Source organism: Sinohyriopsis cumingii, chromosome 11 (assembly GCF_028554795.1).
Source record: "Sinohyriopsis cumingii isolate HCF-2022 chromosome 11, ASM2855479v2, whole genome shotgun sequence".
In the NCBI taxonomy this organism is placed as follows: domain Eukaryota; kingdom Metazoa; phylum Mollusca; class Bivalvia; order Unionida; family Unionidae; genus Sinohyriopsis; species Sinohyriopsis cumingii.
This window is the reverse complement of record NC_142971.1, coordinates 69,907,557-69,925,318: the sequence shown is the minus strand read 5'-3', so window position 1 is coordinate 69,925,318 and position 17,762 is coordinate 69,907,557. Positions and strand designations below refer to the sequence as shown.

At 36.2% G+C, this 17,762-nt stretch overlaps 1 protein-coding gene across 1 annotated transcript in view; it reads right to left on the bottom strand.

Annotated features, from left to right (window-relative positions):
• Positions 1-14,213, bottom strand: part of LOC149788657 (toll-like receptor 4) — a 28,353-nt gene extending 14,140 nt beyond the window's left edge. The window contains exon 1 of the mRNA XM_089975744.1: positions 14,063-14,213. The gene's annotated coding sequence lies outside the window, so the exon portion shown is untranslated. The remainder of the gene's footprint in view (positions 1-14,062) is intronic.
• Positions 14,214-17,762: the final 3,549 nt, after the last annotated feature.

Here is a 17,762-nt window from a genome sequence, read left to right as displayed (position 1 = left end):
CGCCAAATAGCGATAATAGAATTGAATTACAAGTACATGACACAAGCAGATATTTTCTGCCGTGTGAGGCGTTTATCGAAGTTGTAGGTGAAATTGTAACATCCGCCGTTGATGCACTCGGTAATACTGTGTTATACGGTGCCGATTTTAAAGTTGGATTTCTCAATAATGTCATCATGACATTATTTAAGAGCGCCATATACATGATAGATGGAAAAGAAATTTAATCAATTAACGACAATGTCGATATTGCTACAACAATTATAGGCTTAGCGAGATATTCAGATGATTTTACTAGATCGGCTGGTCCAAGTATGATGTTTGCCAAAGATAATACTAATCACCCTGAAAATAATCCGTATATTATAAGACAACCAAAAAATGTGATGATACTAATGCTGAAGTTAAAAAATGATTATACATGCCAATTCTGATTATAATCTAGGATTTGCTGCACGTAAAAACATGTCCAAAGGTGATCGTAAAAGATTTTCGTGTGCAATCCGTTATCGCATATATTTGAATTTTGCAGAGATTTTAGAAAAGTAATTTTTGGAGCCAAACAAACAATTGTTTTCTTTCGAAAAGGTGATAGTAACGATGCCATCTGGAGAGAGGGTAATGATGATGATCCTGCTAGTGTTGGTAAAGTAATATTATCTAAACTTACACCGTGGATGCCATCAATAACACCATCAATACATGAAGAAGGTAAATTACTTTCCTTTATGAATCAAGGTGGTAAATCAGTAATGTCTTGGTTAAAAACAACCATTGATAGTACCACTAGCAACATCAATGGTAATTTTACTTGGCACATAGCATCACAGCAAGGTGTTTCTGCACCAAGACATATCTGTATTGCTCCTCAAGCGGCTAATCGATTAGGTAATCAAAAAGCTAGTCATATGATATTTGATAATCATAATGCCAGCAAAATATCATTCCGAATAAATGGACATCAAGAACCATCCGAGGTAATCTCGTTAGATTTTGTTAATTATTCGGTGGCGCATCGATATCATTGCTTGTTAAGTTTTATGGGACGAGATCAAAATATTGATACTGGTTTACAAATATCACAATTAGATTTTGCAAATTTATATCCGATCTGTTATTTTTCACTAGAACATATTGATTTATTAAAACAGTCTGTGATTGATATACATTTCAAAGCCAGAGTAAATAATCCAAGTGGCAACAATTTCAGAGCATTTGCTGCTATACACAGCGATATAACTATGATTATGGAAGGTATTGTGGCCGAATGAGAAATATTGACGCTCCTGTGGAAAAAATGTGATCTAAATTTAGATTCAATCGCCTATTATAAATAATGCAATACGATCACGTTAGTGTGATCCTAACTCCGTGTCAGATGAAAAAACTTCAATCAAACGCATCAAAAGCCTGCGGGGTAAAATTAACATTAAAAAGTAATCAAATTCATGGTGGTCCAAATAAACTGTCGATAACTAAAACACAACTTAAACATTTTAGTAAAGGCAAAATCGGCAAATGCTGGTGTTCAGATTGAACTTTCCGCGGGCGCCATCAAAGATATGAACAAGACTGGTGGTTTCTTCCCGCAGCTAGCTGCGTTGCCAGCGCTGTTGGCGGCAGCTGCACCTGCTGTTGCAAAAGCAGCCGCGTGATGGAACGGCATCAGGAATGACAGCAAAAAAATGTTAGGAGGAAAATACGACAAAAAAAAAAGGACTCGGCCTGAGAATGACAGGAACACCTCCATAATACGGACGCGTTCTAAAATTGCCAGGAACACCTCCACAATGGTATCCAAAAATCAAATAACGCCGATGTCAAATTTTGATTTAATAAACTTAGCAAAACTTTAAAAAATAAAGTTTTTCCATGGTGTATTTATCAGAGATTAGTTACCGGCGTATCCAAAAAGCGACGAAACCGGGATTATAAATCTCGATGGCAGTACTGGCCCAGGCACGCACTGGGTTGCTTACGCGATTAATCCACGTGAAATTATTTACTTTAACTCGTACGGGTAAGCACTGCCACGAGAATTTTTAAATTATATAAAACAATTAAATACACCGACGTGGTATTCGACGTTACCAACGCAGACGTTAACGGATCCTCCTATATGCGGCCGTGAAGCAATTAATATTCTTGCAGCGATATCAGCATCGGCTAAACTGTATCATAAAACAGTGAACGAGTACACGTCTGATATATTAAATCAATCATTATTGTAATCGTTGACATATACGGACGATCTCTTTCATCGTGAATAAAAAAAAAGACCTGACGTGGATTTATCCAAATACGCAACAAAGGACGACGTTACTAATCTTTTAGCGATATCAGGAATAGATCCCGATTAAGTTAATATCAAATTAAATGATATAATTCGACGAACCGAATAGGACACGCACGTCGGTATATTTACTACCCTTCAAGAAGCTATTAGACAAACTAATGAAGATGCCAGAAAAGTTAATGAAAACGCCACTGAAGCTGAAGCTATAAGAAATATCAATGAAGCTATTAGACAAATCAATGAAACAGCCATGTAAACCACTGCAAGAGCTGATGAAAATACTAGGAAAATCGATGAAAACTCCGCTGAAACAAACAAACAAATAAATGAAATTAACACAAAACTCGCTGACATCAAAACCGTCATTGATACATTTGAAGAAACTAATGTATTACTTCCTGGAATTATCGAAAAAAACAACTTTGTTAAGATTCCACCGACGATAACCTCATCGCAGATAAGAAATATGATATTTATCACTGCAACGGGATCATCAACGTTGTCGCCAGGCAATGATTCTTTCAAATACACCACGCGGTTACTGGTGTGTATCGGTTATACGTTTTTTTCCAAAATAAGATTCAGAATAATAAATAAAGAATATGACTGGCGACATCCAAGCGACATATTTCTTGGTTTTCTAACTGTTTTATTAAATGAAGACGTCGAAGAAACCTTTACGTTCGAAACAGATAGAACAACAGCGGTAACACCATATTGGTGGGCCATGGTATTTATAACTGAATCACCTCAATTATTCACCAATTAAATTAATAATGAGTGCATCTACATACAGGTATAATCAGGCGCGTGCATGGCAATCATCGCTGTAACACATCATCAGTGTATACTCGGCAAAGATAAAAAAAAAATATCAGCGTCAATTAGTTATCATTGACGTTGTGCATTCGGTATCCGCTGCCGTTGCTGAAATAATATTATCCGCGGTAACAGTGATGGCACCGGTAACTATTACTATTTGCGTTTCCGCAACTACAACGGTCGCGGCCGTCCTTAACATGATTGTGAAAAAAGTATATTCGTGTACTAGTGTGAAATTATCCGAGTACGTGGTTAAATTACATAAGGCGACAACTGCGTATTCGAAATTATCTTGAGAGTCTCAATGATGGAATTATATCCGACGCTGAATTTGTAACAATGATAAATATTTACAATCAAACGATTAAAGCCACGGATATAAATAATGGCGGAATTACTTCAGCAGATCGTGACAAACACAACTCTGCGAAAAACCACGATGATCTCCGCAAGTTCGACTAACCCAGAATTTAATGATAATTTTCCAACCGCAATTTTCATTGACGAAATGGCTCTAGCACAGTTGCGAGTCTACCACAGTTAGGCCGATATTAGATCTAAATCATTTGGTGGATTACTATCAAATAATTCATTTGTTTTTGCTAATGAAAATAAACCCGACGGTAGTCCAGATTGGACCGTAGTTGGAATATCAACTGGTAGCTATCAAATCGAAGAGATCAGTCATGAGTTAACAAGAAGAATACAAATATAACCGGAGAAGATCCTGGGAAAAAAAATATCTGCACACGAACCTAAGCTAACTTCGATGATCGAGGTAAGCTCGAATTACATCATAGATATTTATGCGAGTTCAATAAGAACCGTGCTAGAATGGCCCTAGAGTCAGCCACCGTAACCACCGATACCGCCAGAACCTAAAAATCTGATTATACCAAAGACAAAAAATTTAGAGGTTCTCGTGGTGTTGGAAATTATAAAAGTTTTCTAATCGAAATGGAAATGTCAGATTAAAAAAATGTTATCATCAGAGGAAAAGACGATATGTTATGGATGATCTCTAGTGATTATCCTCTAGATGCTGAACTAAATGATGTCATTAGGTGGTTTAAAAAAATTAATCAAGCACATACAAAAAATCGACAGTTGCTACGGCAGTATTTTCAGGAGTGTATTTTTGACGTATCAAGTTCATGTCGAGAGATTATTAAACGCGTAGAGGTATTAACTCAGTCTGAATACGACATAAAAGAAATTAGCGAGAAATTAGTTCAGATGATAATTGATGAAAAATCACCCAATAAACAAACATTTTTAACTGAGTACTCGCTAACGGAAGCTGAATTGGTAAATTATAAATTTCCCGGATATTAGCCGCGTCGAGACAAAATTACCACCAGCATCTATACTTAAACGTGATAATAATCCATCTGGCACAGGCAGGCATAATTCGCTGGAGGTCGTAAATATAACGAACGTGGTCGCGGTTAATCTTGGTTACGACATCGTCGAAAACAACTACAGCGCCGATACATCAGTGTCAAATCAAGCCCGGCAAGGATTTGTTCTTTATTCTTTTTCGCCGAAAGAACCACCGGGGTACTTAATTTTGCAGGAACCAACCAATCCGGTTTATCTTCGGTGTCATAATAGTTTGCTATCAAGGATAAGATTCCGTCTGACAGATCAAAGCGGAAACCTGCTTGATTTGCGCGGGGAAACATTAAGCGCAAATTTACTTGTGCGATCATAAAATTTTTAAACCTCTATTCGTAAATGTACACCCAAATAAAAGATAAAAACCAACAAAAAGTAAGAAAATATAATACTCTTTTGATTTTGAATCATTTTGGAATATACAAATTACACCTAATGAGGCGATCTCTGATGGTAAATACCATTGAAGTATGATAATGAATTTTAGATTTATCTGCGGAAACTTTGATATATTCAGCTGCTTCTAGAAATTCTCGACGTCTAATAAAATTTCCTTGTGAAAGTTTATTAATTCGATGCTGAAATTCATTATGAAATTTATCAGCTATTCCAATTACCGAAAGCGGAGTTATATCAGGTGAATCAAGACCAATAACAGGTATGATTTTACAATCACGGATCGTAAAAGTCATCATCGTGTCAAGCGGTAATAAATGATGTTCATAGGTATCAGAATATCATTTACTGGTATCATCGATACTCATTTTGTCGTAAAAAATAATCATTCGACAGTAAATTTAACGCAATAAAATCATTTATTGTGCACATTACTTATTAAATAATTTAATTAATAAATGTATTGTTTTTCATTGTCTAGCATTTTTCTTAGTTGTCGCACACGAGTACTAATCATTTTTTTCCTCGCATTCGTCAGATAATTCCGACCGGATCTTTTCAACCGCGTTAGCTAGCGCGGCAAATTCTTTTATTGATACATGTATTGATACTGATACATCGCTGATTGAATTTTCTTTATAAATCTGTATTCGGATGACAAAACGTATCCGCTTTCGTGTTTATTTTGCATTAGTGTTTCGAAATCCGTAGTGATCTGGTCAGCGTCTAGTTCATCTGATATATTTTCTTCGTTCATGATATATAATATTGTAATTTCTAAAAGTTAAAAAAAAATATAAAATACGATAATTTCTAAAATAGATTAATTTTATATTTAATCTAATATCATATTAACATAATAAAATGAAATCCAGGTTCCAAATTTATATGAAAATGCCAATTTAGTTATTCGCTCTACAGCTTGTCGTGCAACAGCTGAATTGATATCAAAATATCTACCAGCGGCGTTCAATGATAGAAAGTGCATTTCTTCACCGGTTTACACGTTTATTGATTTAACCGCCTTGGCGTATTTGCTGTTTTTACCAGTATTTCCTGATATGCAGTTTTCACATTGTGAAATTGCCCTCAAATTTTATAAATTATTATTAAGTGTGTTTCCTTCGATGTGATCAATAACAAGACCGTCTTTGATTGGTCCGTGGACACATTCATAAATAAATCTGACAATAATAATTTTTCTTACCGCTGGTTCTGAAGTAACTGAAGTAAATCACGCCAAGAAAGAGTTGTACGACGACGGAGCAGCTCATGTATGGTCGACATGGAAAACTAACGGCATCGATAACACCATGAACGACTCAAGAGCTAAAAAAAATAATTAGCACTCTCGGTGATAAAACATTTATATTCAGGGTAAAATTTATCGTTTACAATGACAACGACGTTTGGATTACTCGTGATATACGTGTGGAAACAAATCTGTCATTGTAAGCGGCGGTTCTAAACCCGGCGTGTTAACCGGCATAGATAAACCGTATCATATACGTGCGTAGTCGGTTACCACGGTCATTTATGGAATTTATCAGTTGCGTGATAAACCTGATGTTGGAAATCTTGCTTTGAAGAAATTATCTTTGAAAATAAACTGTGTAGCTGAACGAGTATTATAACACTTTACAAATGCAAAACGCGGATCAGGTTGAACTGATTTAAGACGAGAAAAATTAACCACATGGGCAAAATCAGTATCTGCTGGTGCATCAGTGAATGACGATGCTGCGTTATCAACTAAATTAAAATTTCCTAGGACGGAGAAAAACAACATCAGTTGAGGTTTTATATTCATCTGCGTATAAATCCAAGGCAGCGCCAATTGTAATTGTTTATCATAATTCGCACGCATGTACGTCCGCGGTAACAATATTTCCTCGAGACCGTGTTGTTAAATTGTATTCACAGAAATTTTCTGAAAATATGTTTGATTTTATTTATGAAATAAGTTTATCCGATCCTGTATCGGTGTGGTTGTTTTCCAGCGATAAACGATATGATCAATTTGTACGACCTAACGGCGACATGTACAGGAGTGAATTATTACACGACTCAATGAAAGAATTAGCAGAAAAATACTCAATAAACCCCCATCAATTATTGATTAATTGTTTTACTGTTTCATCGGTTGTTGCTCACGCTGCCAGGAGAAAAACTCATGGAGGCCGACGTGGCGAGAATTTCTCAAAGATGTACAACAAAGTTGTATCGAATACGGACACGGTGGATTTTGGAATACCGAATATAATTGCGCCGATATGGTATCATTTGACATGATTGCGTGTTATCCTGGAAGTTTCTTAGGATGTGGCGAATGTGCAAAATACTTTGAACAATTTGGACATCCTTGTGACGAGATGACCCGAGTATCAATTAATGGTCCGCTACCGGATTTTCCCATGACAGGATTCGCTCGTGTTGTATCATCTGAATTTGCTGAAAATTTGCATAAAATTTGTTATATTTGGTTTGGTCGACATTTTTCAGAACAACGATGGGTACCAAGAGTGTTGCTGCAATACATGTTGGATTGTGCCATGTTAACGTCGTTGACGATCAGTGAAGCAATTATATCATATCGAAAACAAAACACGGTTTGGTTGCCAACGGAACACGATGACGCAAAAGACTTAGGCAGAAAAATAATCGGTAAATTTACTCAGGGCGGCGCATATGAATCATCAACGACATCATTGCAGGTTAATCATGGACGACGCTGAATTAGATTGTATAATTGCTGATACCGCGTCAAAAGGTCTATTTTGTAATCGAAAAAACGCTTATTTATCCAACGAAACAAAATTACGTACCGTTGTTAGTTACATTGATGGAGAATCTCCGCAGTATACTCATTTAAGATCTTGCATGCTCGCGTATGTAAGTATAAATTTATTATCGATGATGAATAGATTTCCCAACGACGCGGTTAGAGTAGCTACAGATTCATTTTACATTGATAAAAAACATTTATTAATGTTAGAAAATTTAACCGAAGATGATTTATGGGGCACATGGAGAATCAAAGACGAAAATATTCTTAATTATTGTGCACAAGCTAATGTTGCAGTTGAAAATAAATATTATTCCGATACAGTGCTAGAAATTTCATTAGCGCCATCCGTGTACGATCCGGTATCGCGATATAAAACCGTGTACGTGAACGGGCCAGGTTGATCCGGTAAAACGACACGAATCATATAATTATTTAAAAACTCTGACGTGGTTGTGTTAACGACCACACACAGATTAGCGCGAGAAATGAAGCAACGCGGAGTTAATTCGTGTACGTATCATAGTTATTTCAAATACAGCGGTGGCACATGGACTTGCTTGCGTTAGGCTGATAAATATATTAATAAAGTTATTATTTGGGATAAAATGTGTGCTGTTTCATTGGAGATATTAAAAATATTCATAGATTGGTTATCAACGAGAAACACCGCGGTAATAATGTGCGGAGATCACAGTCAACCTAGCCCAATTGATGGAGAATGTCCTCATGAATGGCTGAAGAATTTTATTGATTATTATGAAGAAGTTGATACCGATTACAGATTACTTGATGAAAAATTAAGTGAATTAAAAAAAATATTTCGATTACAATCAAATAAAACTCAATGTCGCATAATGCGTGAAATAATTTCAGAAACATCAATGAAAGATTTTTATAATCTTGGACGCCAAATGATTTAATAGATGCAAGCAGAAAAATAGTTCGTGATACGCTTCAACGGGAATTATTTCAGCTACAACGAGAAAAATTTTCAACGATGTCGGTGCCGTTATGTTATCGACCAGCAGATACTCGACGACAAAATATTGACGTTGATGTACCAGGACAAAAGAAGAAAAAAAACTGGTGCTGAATGATATTGTCATCTTTAATATTAATTTCGTCGAGAACGCGTTAAATGACGAAAAATCTCCGTGGACACTAGGATACGCCATGACAATTCATTCATCGCAAGAATTAACTATTACTGATACCCGAGGTTAGATCGTCGATGATCGCATATAATGGTCAAATTTAGTTTATTTAGCTGTATCTAGAGTGAGAAAAATATCTATACTAGGGCGGATTGTTTTAAATGGAATAATAACCCATGATAAAACTAACGATTACATAATAAAGAAAAAATTACACATTTACAAACAATTTGATAAAATAAATAATTACGAATTTGACTTAGATGTCGCATTGATAATATCACTGAAACAGCAACAAAATAATCACTGTTCAGGTTGTAATTGTACAATGACATGGCAGTATCAGAAATACGATTCAAGACAATTTACCGTGGACAGGAAAAATAACAATTACGGTCATAATCGCACCAACGTCACTTTGGCGTGTTTAGAATGTAATCGACGTGGAATTGGTTATTTAAGTGATTGCGTCGGTAGTTGAGTATCTGCGGGAATTACAAGTATTTCTTCACGAGTACATTCACGCTGAGGTGCAAGTGAATCAAGTATATAAATTGCTGGTCTACCTGACGATCTTGTCACGATTGATATTTTTTGTGTTGTTGTACTCCAGAAGGAATCAGTTGCTCTTTTTCTGCCGCCTTTAGCCTCGCCTGGTTTATATAGGTATTGCGCAATAATATTACCTAACACTGGCCGTGTTGAAAAATCATGTCGCTGAATTGGTATAGTTGTTTTTGTAATCGCGAACGCTGGTTTCATCGTTATTGCTCGTGTTGGTTCATTATTTATTGCCGCTAGTACACCTGGTAACCTTGTAACCCATTCGTGAGATCTCTTCTCCTGAATAAATTTTCTCGCCTACTGATATCCAAATAATCGTACAGCAAGTGTTTTGTTGAATCGTTCAACAATAGCTTGATCACGATGAATATTAACTTTCCTCGTCGTATTTTGACTTTATTTTGTTTCATTAGTGATGATACTGCACCTAAAAATTCTCTACCAGGTTCAACTTGAAGTAATATTGGCCATTTTAATTGTCCTCGTTGATAAATGTTTCTAAATGGGTTTGCGGCTTCAGTTGCGGTTTTTGTCGATAACGGTTCCTCTTCTTTGTATCTGCTTGCGATGTCAACTGTCGTTAACACGTATTTGTATGTGTTATCATTAACGGTATCATGCGGTAAAAACAAAATATCAGCCTGATGAACTTGATTAGAAACACTAACATTAAAATGCGCGTATTCGATTCGTTTAGTCGGTGGTAAATACATTTGCCACACGGCCTGCTTGGATAACCATGCTGCGGCAGTAGCAGGTTTTACTCGAGCAGCCGTGGCAAGTTTTCTAATCGCTGTTTTACCTCTCCAAAATCCAACTAGAGAATAATAAATCCATTCCATGATATTAATTACCAGCACCTAACGTTATATTGCCTTTCATTGTAGTATTAGTTAAAAACTAGCTAATCTTTCTTTGATTGATTTATTTTTCATAGAATTTAGAGTATGAATTAATTTTACATCCGCGAGATGTCTTTGTTGTAAATCAATACTTCGATCGGCAATATCATAAGCTAGGCATGCTTGATCAATTAAATTTATTGGAGTTTCTCCTAATTTTGGTATATCTTGATTATCAAGTCTGATATCGAGTCGAGTTCCAGGACCGCAATAATTATACCCAGGAAGATGATTTTCTTCTTGGTATTTGGAGCAAAATAATCCTGGCAGCGATGCAAATTTTGCTGCAATGTCACCGCCGTATTTCTTTTCTTATAATTCATTTTACTTTGATTGGTTTCTGACCAGAGGAAACAAATCTAAATTGATTTTTGCCGCATTTTACGCACACACCTGCAGCTGCTGATTTATTATTACGCGTAGCAACCTTAATTAGGTCGGTTGTTGGCGTATGTGAACGACATTTTACACAATATAAATCCATAATATAATTATACCATGAATGTAAATGATTTTTCCGCCACAAAGAAACACGAACTAGTTAAACACCACGCTGAATTACCAAATTATATTAGAATGATAATAATAGGTCCATCTGGTAGTGGAAAAAACACAATTGTTGTTTAATTTGATAATGTGATGGTTGAAATGGAATAAGTTGTATTTGAATGAGCCATCCGTTGATGATCAACAATGTTATCAAGTATTAAAAGATTTGAACTAGAACGCATCATTATTGCATGAATGCGGTGACGTTATTGAATTTATCACTGACGTCGATGAAGCCATATCGGTTAATTCCATTGATGGATCTATTAACAATTTAGTTGTATACGACGATGTAATATTGGATAAACAAGCGAATCCTGCAAGAATATTTTCCCGAGGAAGACATAAAAATAAGGACTTTATGTATGTAACTCAACGATATAAACAAATACCAAAAGTTATCAGGGACAATTCCAATATTCTGGCTGTTTTTAACGGCGTTGACACGCACACGCTAAGAAATAATCATCAAACCTGGTGCAGCGGTGACATGGATATTAAAACATTTTAAAACTTTTTTCAGTCGCGCTCAGGCAACCCCGCATGGATTTGTAAGGATTGCGCTGCATGATCCTCGAACACGATATCGAATCGGCCTTGACAAAGTATTTGGATTAAAAAAAAAACACCAACTACAGCACCATCATAGGCGGGGCTAAAATTATTTTATAATTCTTTGACGTTTTGTAATCATCGTGGAAACGTTTATTGTGTTAAATCAGCCGTTCCTAGAATAATATTTTTTATAGAACCTTATTTAGGAAAATCCACTTTGGTCTGTTCGCCCACCCCCCACCCCACCCCCCGCTGCTCACAAGTGATACAACAAGACATTTTCCTAAACCGATCACTATCATTCCGCGAAATAATGAACACTTTCTCTACCACAATTATCAACTCAACACGAGACATTCGTAACCCAAAGACAGGAATCTGGATATCAAATATAGATCTGGATATGCTGACACCTAACTCCAAACTTCATTTTATCTACACTGGATTACTCAAAATTCAGTTCAATGCTTTTCTCAAAGGTATCGATTATTAATATTTAACTCATGTTAAATTTCACATGTAATGAAGTAGATGTTTCAAAGTGAGTATCAACAGGTGCGTTCTTTATATGTACAGCGAAAGTTATGTTTCGAAGGAAAATACACGTATTTTCTTCAGTTACTGATACCAAAACGACTACAACTACTATTACTTAGAATAGTTAGGTGATTTGCCTTTCGTTCATGCTAAACGTGTCTTTCATATGGTCCTCAGAAAATAAAAGTGACTAAAACGCATGTATCGAGTGGCATCTTTTAGTTGCTCTACACGTTTTAAAATTACAATAGATCCCACTTTGCATACATTTGACAGGTATATAAAAGTATACGCTGAACAGTACACATATATATGCAAACAAACATACATCTCTATGGAAACTAAAGCTACATAAGATTGAAATGATAATGGAGAGGCAGTGGGTTTTACTGCCCTCTTCATCAATTACTACTGCAAATTGCGATAATAGTAACCACAATACGACGACTACGACTGCTACTACTACTACTACTACTATTACTACTAATAGTAATAATAACAATAATAATAATACAGAAAAACTATAAGATGAGGTATGCATTATGTATGTTGTCTTTATCTGCTACAAAATATAATATTTTCCCCAATAATTAAAGTCTACATTATGTAACCACAATTATTTTTGTGACGGCTCCAGTGGCCTAGTGGTTAGAGCGTCCGCCTCGGATGCGGGAGATCGTGGGTCCAATTCCCGGCCTAATCATGCCAAAGACTTACCAAAATGGTAGCAAAAGTTGCCTTTCTTGTCGCTCAGTATTAAGAACTTAGTGTTAGGACATGTCGACCTGGTTTCAGGATAATGTGAATGCGTGGGCCATCATGTTACATGTCTGCGGCATGATGACCCAGTGCTAGACATCACTATAAACCGCTACAGTACAGACATCGTAGCGATATGAATGAAGAATTGTTAAAGCTACGTTAAAAATCCATATCACATCAGATCACACTTCTACTTGTTCTTGAGATCATTTTTGTGAGCTCATTATAATGTTATTCATTTCCTAGCTATATGAACACCAAAGGGTTACTTTGGTACCATTTACTTGCATGGAACTTGGGAACTGTGCAAACCTATTTCAGTACAGTTAGGATAAAAAGACAGCATCAGTGGCAATGATACAAATAGCATCAGAAATTTAACATCATAGCCAGACGACATTTGCAGAAGTTTTCAGATTATACGTTCACTTTTGCAAATTATATTGTGTCATTTAATAATATAACAAACTGTAGTCAACGCAATGAAGCAGACTGCGTTGTCAATTCATAAACATTGGATTATACTGTTTTTTTTTTATTATTTACATAACATTAAGAAAATTGTTTGCGAAAAAAAAAGAGATGATTGGAAAAGACAAACGGCGAATTTCCATGCGTGCTACAAATACCAATTTAAATTACATATACCATTATCTGAGTCAAAGTTCATGGTTGTAAACGATACTTTAATGTTTAAATCACTATCAAGATTCTCTCTAAACCAGAATCTGTTTAGAAAACTACTTATTTTACATGTCCCCATTATGCATGGAAACTGAAAAATGCGGTTGACTTCCTGCCTTTGACGAATAGATGGATTCATAAATCTTTGATTTCCATGGAATATAATAAATATGTTTTTCACAAATATGATTATTTTTTTATAAAGGTGAATACCTTTCTGAAAGCCGGTGAGCTTCATCGAGATATACGGCTGCACTATGAGGCCAGCTCGTGTTGAAGTCCTACATCAAGAGTTGTCGATCTGCGTATCTAATCTTATTATACAAATCTACTAAAATCAAACACATTTGTTTATATTTAGTGTGCATTTGAATTTACAACATCATCCTGTTCCATGAAACTATCATATCATTCGATGTATCTCATACTGACTCCTTTTTCTCAGTATGACAAAAGCATTTATTCTTTTTGGACTATATATCCCTTACATAATTTTAATTTAAATCATAGTATGTTTGATAAATGATACATGATCATTGAATGCACATGTTAAAATTTAGACACATTTGTATTAAACGAAATGAAAAACTCACAAAGTAATTTATATAAGATTATGCAAACAACGGTTTCGTCCTTGCAATCAGGTCATACTTACACAAGGAATCTCACTAATGAATAAGAACGTGAACCTTTTCCGTTCGAACAAACCATAGAGACTGGAGAGTCAAGTTTGAAAACTATCTCTCAATTTGCTTGATTTGTTTACTGTGTAAAACCGGCTTCGTGTATAATTTTAAAAGTTCTACTGAGTGCGGCCACCACCATCACCGATTAAAATAGAATAAAGGAACAGGAAAACAAGAGCAAAGAAATAATACCAAGAAGATGAAACGATTAGCAAACCGCCAAGCCGTGAACAAAGGAATTGAACAGAACAAAGGAACTATCAAACAAAGGAACGATAGGAACACGTAACAGAAAACAAAGGAGAGACTTCTAGCAGAGGAGCAGACTGGGTTAGGACAAAAACAAAAGATAAGTCATCATTCAATGCTATACGCAATTTAAGTAGAAGAATGCAAACTAGGTCCAAACAAATGGCTCTATTCAATCCAAACACGCAAACACACAAACCACCAAACAACCCTATCAATAAATCAGTAAAAATATTGGATGTATCACAACTCCAAACAGCACCAATAAAGCATGTAAAACAAGCAAGATTAACGCAAGTAGTACCAACCACAGCAAACTCGAATTCAACCAACATCACACTGGGACCCCAAATTCTGGTCTCAAACACAGACCAAACAAACCACAAACCAGCGGACATAATTAACACCCCCCCCCCCCCCCACTCCACCAACAGAAACTGCTAGAAATACAAAACTACACTCCAGGGAACAATATAAATACAATGCCAATGCTATCGCCAATCCTCTTCAAGGAAGCGGAAAAACCAAACACAAATGAAGATATAGACACCACTATTCCAAACCTAACAAATGAATTTGACAGTAACCTACATACCTTAAACTCTCCACAATTAGACCACATAACCATAACCAGCACCCCAAAATTCACCAAAAATGAAACAACCAATTCTAGAAGCATGCAAACAAACCAACAACAGGAAGTCAAGCAAACAACAATAAATCAAAACATTAGGAAAGAAACTAGACACTCAAGCCAAACTCCTGGACCATCTGGGATAATAACAGCAAGGGAACCACCAACCTATGGGAACAAATCCAATGAATTAGACACTACAAAACGACCCAGCAGCATCACTAATATGGCAACCCAAAGACCCCAAACAACCCAAAACACATACCTAGGTAATGGCAAGGGCCCGCTAAAACCCCAAAACAACCCCAAAAAAACCCACAAGTAAGGTTAACTCAAAGCAGGAAATAAAACAACAACATAACCCCCAAAACAAAATGTACAGTTATCATTCCATCGAACATACCATATACATAAGCAGCAGGTGCAACAGAATTACTAGTCTAAGTACCAATAGTATTATGACAGCACTGGCCAAAATTCACACTGGACAATTCAAACTGATAAGACCAAGGCGAAACTACCTCATTGTCCAATGCAGCACAATTCAACAGGTGGAACAATTCATCCAACATGAAACTATAGGCCCAATAAAGATCAAAGTAGAGAGACACCATAGCACTCAGAGGAAACCACGAGTCACTTCGAACTCCAAACACAGTGAAACCACAACTCATCTGGCTGAACCCACTAAAACCACTATCTTTAAAAAAGTAATAGCTCTAAAGGGATACAACAAGGACATAAGCAATGAACTCCTACTTCATAAACTCACAGCAAATGGAACACAGACCACCAAAGTATATCGTCTTAAAAATCACATGGGACAAGGAACAAACAAAGCAGTTATAGAGGCTACCGAGCCAATACCCTCAATAATAAAACTAGGACAGTCAGGAGTGTACCATAAGCTGGAAAACTACATAAATAGGCCAAGATTTTGCACCAAATGCCTGCACTGGGGACACTATGCCCTTAGATGTAGATTCAAACCAAGATGTAAGTACTGCAGAGGTCAACACAAAGGAGAATGCCACACAATTAATCAAAAATGTGCTAACTGTAAAGAAAATCATTATCCTAGATCGGCAGAATGCAAATTTGCAATAAAAGAGAAACAAATAGTGGACTTAATGAACGAAAAACACCTCACCTACCATTCTGCCAAAAACATTATTTGTAAAAGCAACTCCAACACACCAAAATCTACCTCTGAAACAATCAATGAGCACCAAAACTCTCCACGCAGAATCAGACGGGAAAACATTGCACCACGAAACATACCCTCGAATCAGGAAACAAAAGAACCAAAAACTACAACCCACATTGTAACAAACCATGACCACCCTGATAACACTCCAGATACAAACAAAACTGTCACCCCAAACATCCCCATATCTAACACACACACTAACACAGAATTAATACAGGAAGTAATGAACCTAACAACACGAACCATAATGCAAGATCTCAGTAGCATAATCAGAACCCTCAAAACCATTTTTACCATACTAGCTGATTGGACCACAAGACTAACAGATAAAGACAACGTCAAAAATGAATAGTACAAAAAATAATAAAATCACCATCTGGCAATGGAACTGCAGAGGAATCTTTAAAAACCTATCAGAACTGCAGAACAAACTGAATAATACGGCCATAAAACCAGACGTAATCTGCCTACAGGAAACCCTCATAACACAAGAACACAAACGCCTGCCCAAACTACAAGGCTATACCCAGGGAATCTTTAAAAACAGACCCATGGGGCAGAAAGGGGGTGGACTAGCAATTTTTTTAATAGATACACTAATCTACTATGAAGTAATAGAAGTACCCCCTAACCTAAACATCAATAATAGCATCGAAATAATGTCAGTAATGATAAATATAGGAACCACAAACATTCAAATAATAAACGCATACGACCCAGGTGGTACCTTCTGCCCTACCAACCTAATCTAACTAAAGGCAATCACTAATAACAACAACAACAATCTAATGATCTGTGGCGACTTCAACGCACACAGTGAATTATGGGGAGGTAAAAGGAAAGATCAAAGACGAAAAATGGTTGAAAAATGGATAACCGAGAACAATCTGGTCATCTTAAATGACGGGTCGAACACTAGATTAAACTCTGAGGATGGCGCTCTCTCAGCCATAGACCTAACCATCACTACCCCAAAATTGGCTCAAATCACAAATTGGTGGGTGGATCAGGAAGATACGTTAGGAAGTGACCATTTTACCATCACAATCAATATTCAAACAAAAACTCAACACATTCCTAACGAAACCCCACCTAAATGGAGGTACCAACAGGCAGACTGGGACCAATTCCAATTATTACTAGCTAGAGTAAATCCAGATAACTTAGAAAGCCCAAGTATTGACATGTATTATGATAACATAACAGACACAATTATAGAAGCAGCTAGCCGATGCATACCAAAGACAACTAATATCCAAAATAAAAACCCTGTACCATGGTGGACTAAACAGTGCACTATAGCACATAAAGACAAAAAAAGGGCCTTAAATAAATATAAACGCACCAAAAATTCTATCTACTTCCAGCAATATAAAGATAAAGAAAAAGCACTAAAACAAACTATAAAAACTGCTAAAATTAATCTATGGCAAACCTTTTGCTCTAAACTGAGTCTAAAATCAAACTCAAAACAAATATGGGACAAGATAAAAGCCATAAAAGGGAAAGCAACTACCTCAGCCCCAAAAATTAAAAATGCCATAACAAATAAAGATAAGGTAGACCTCCTAGCGAA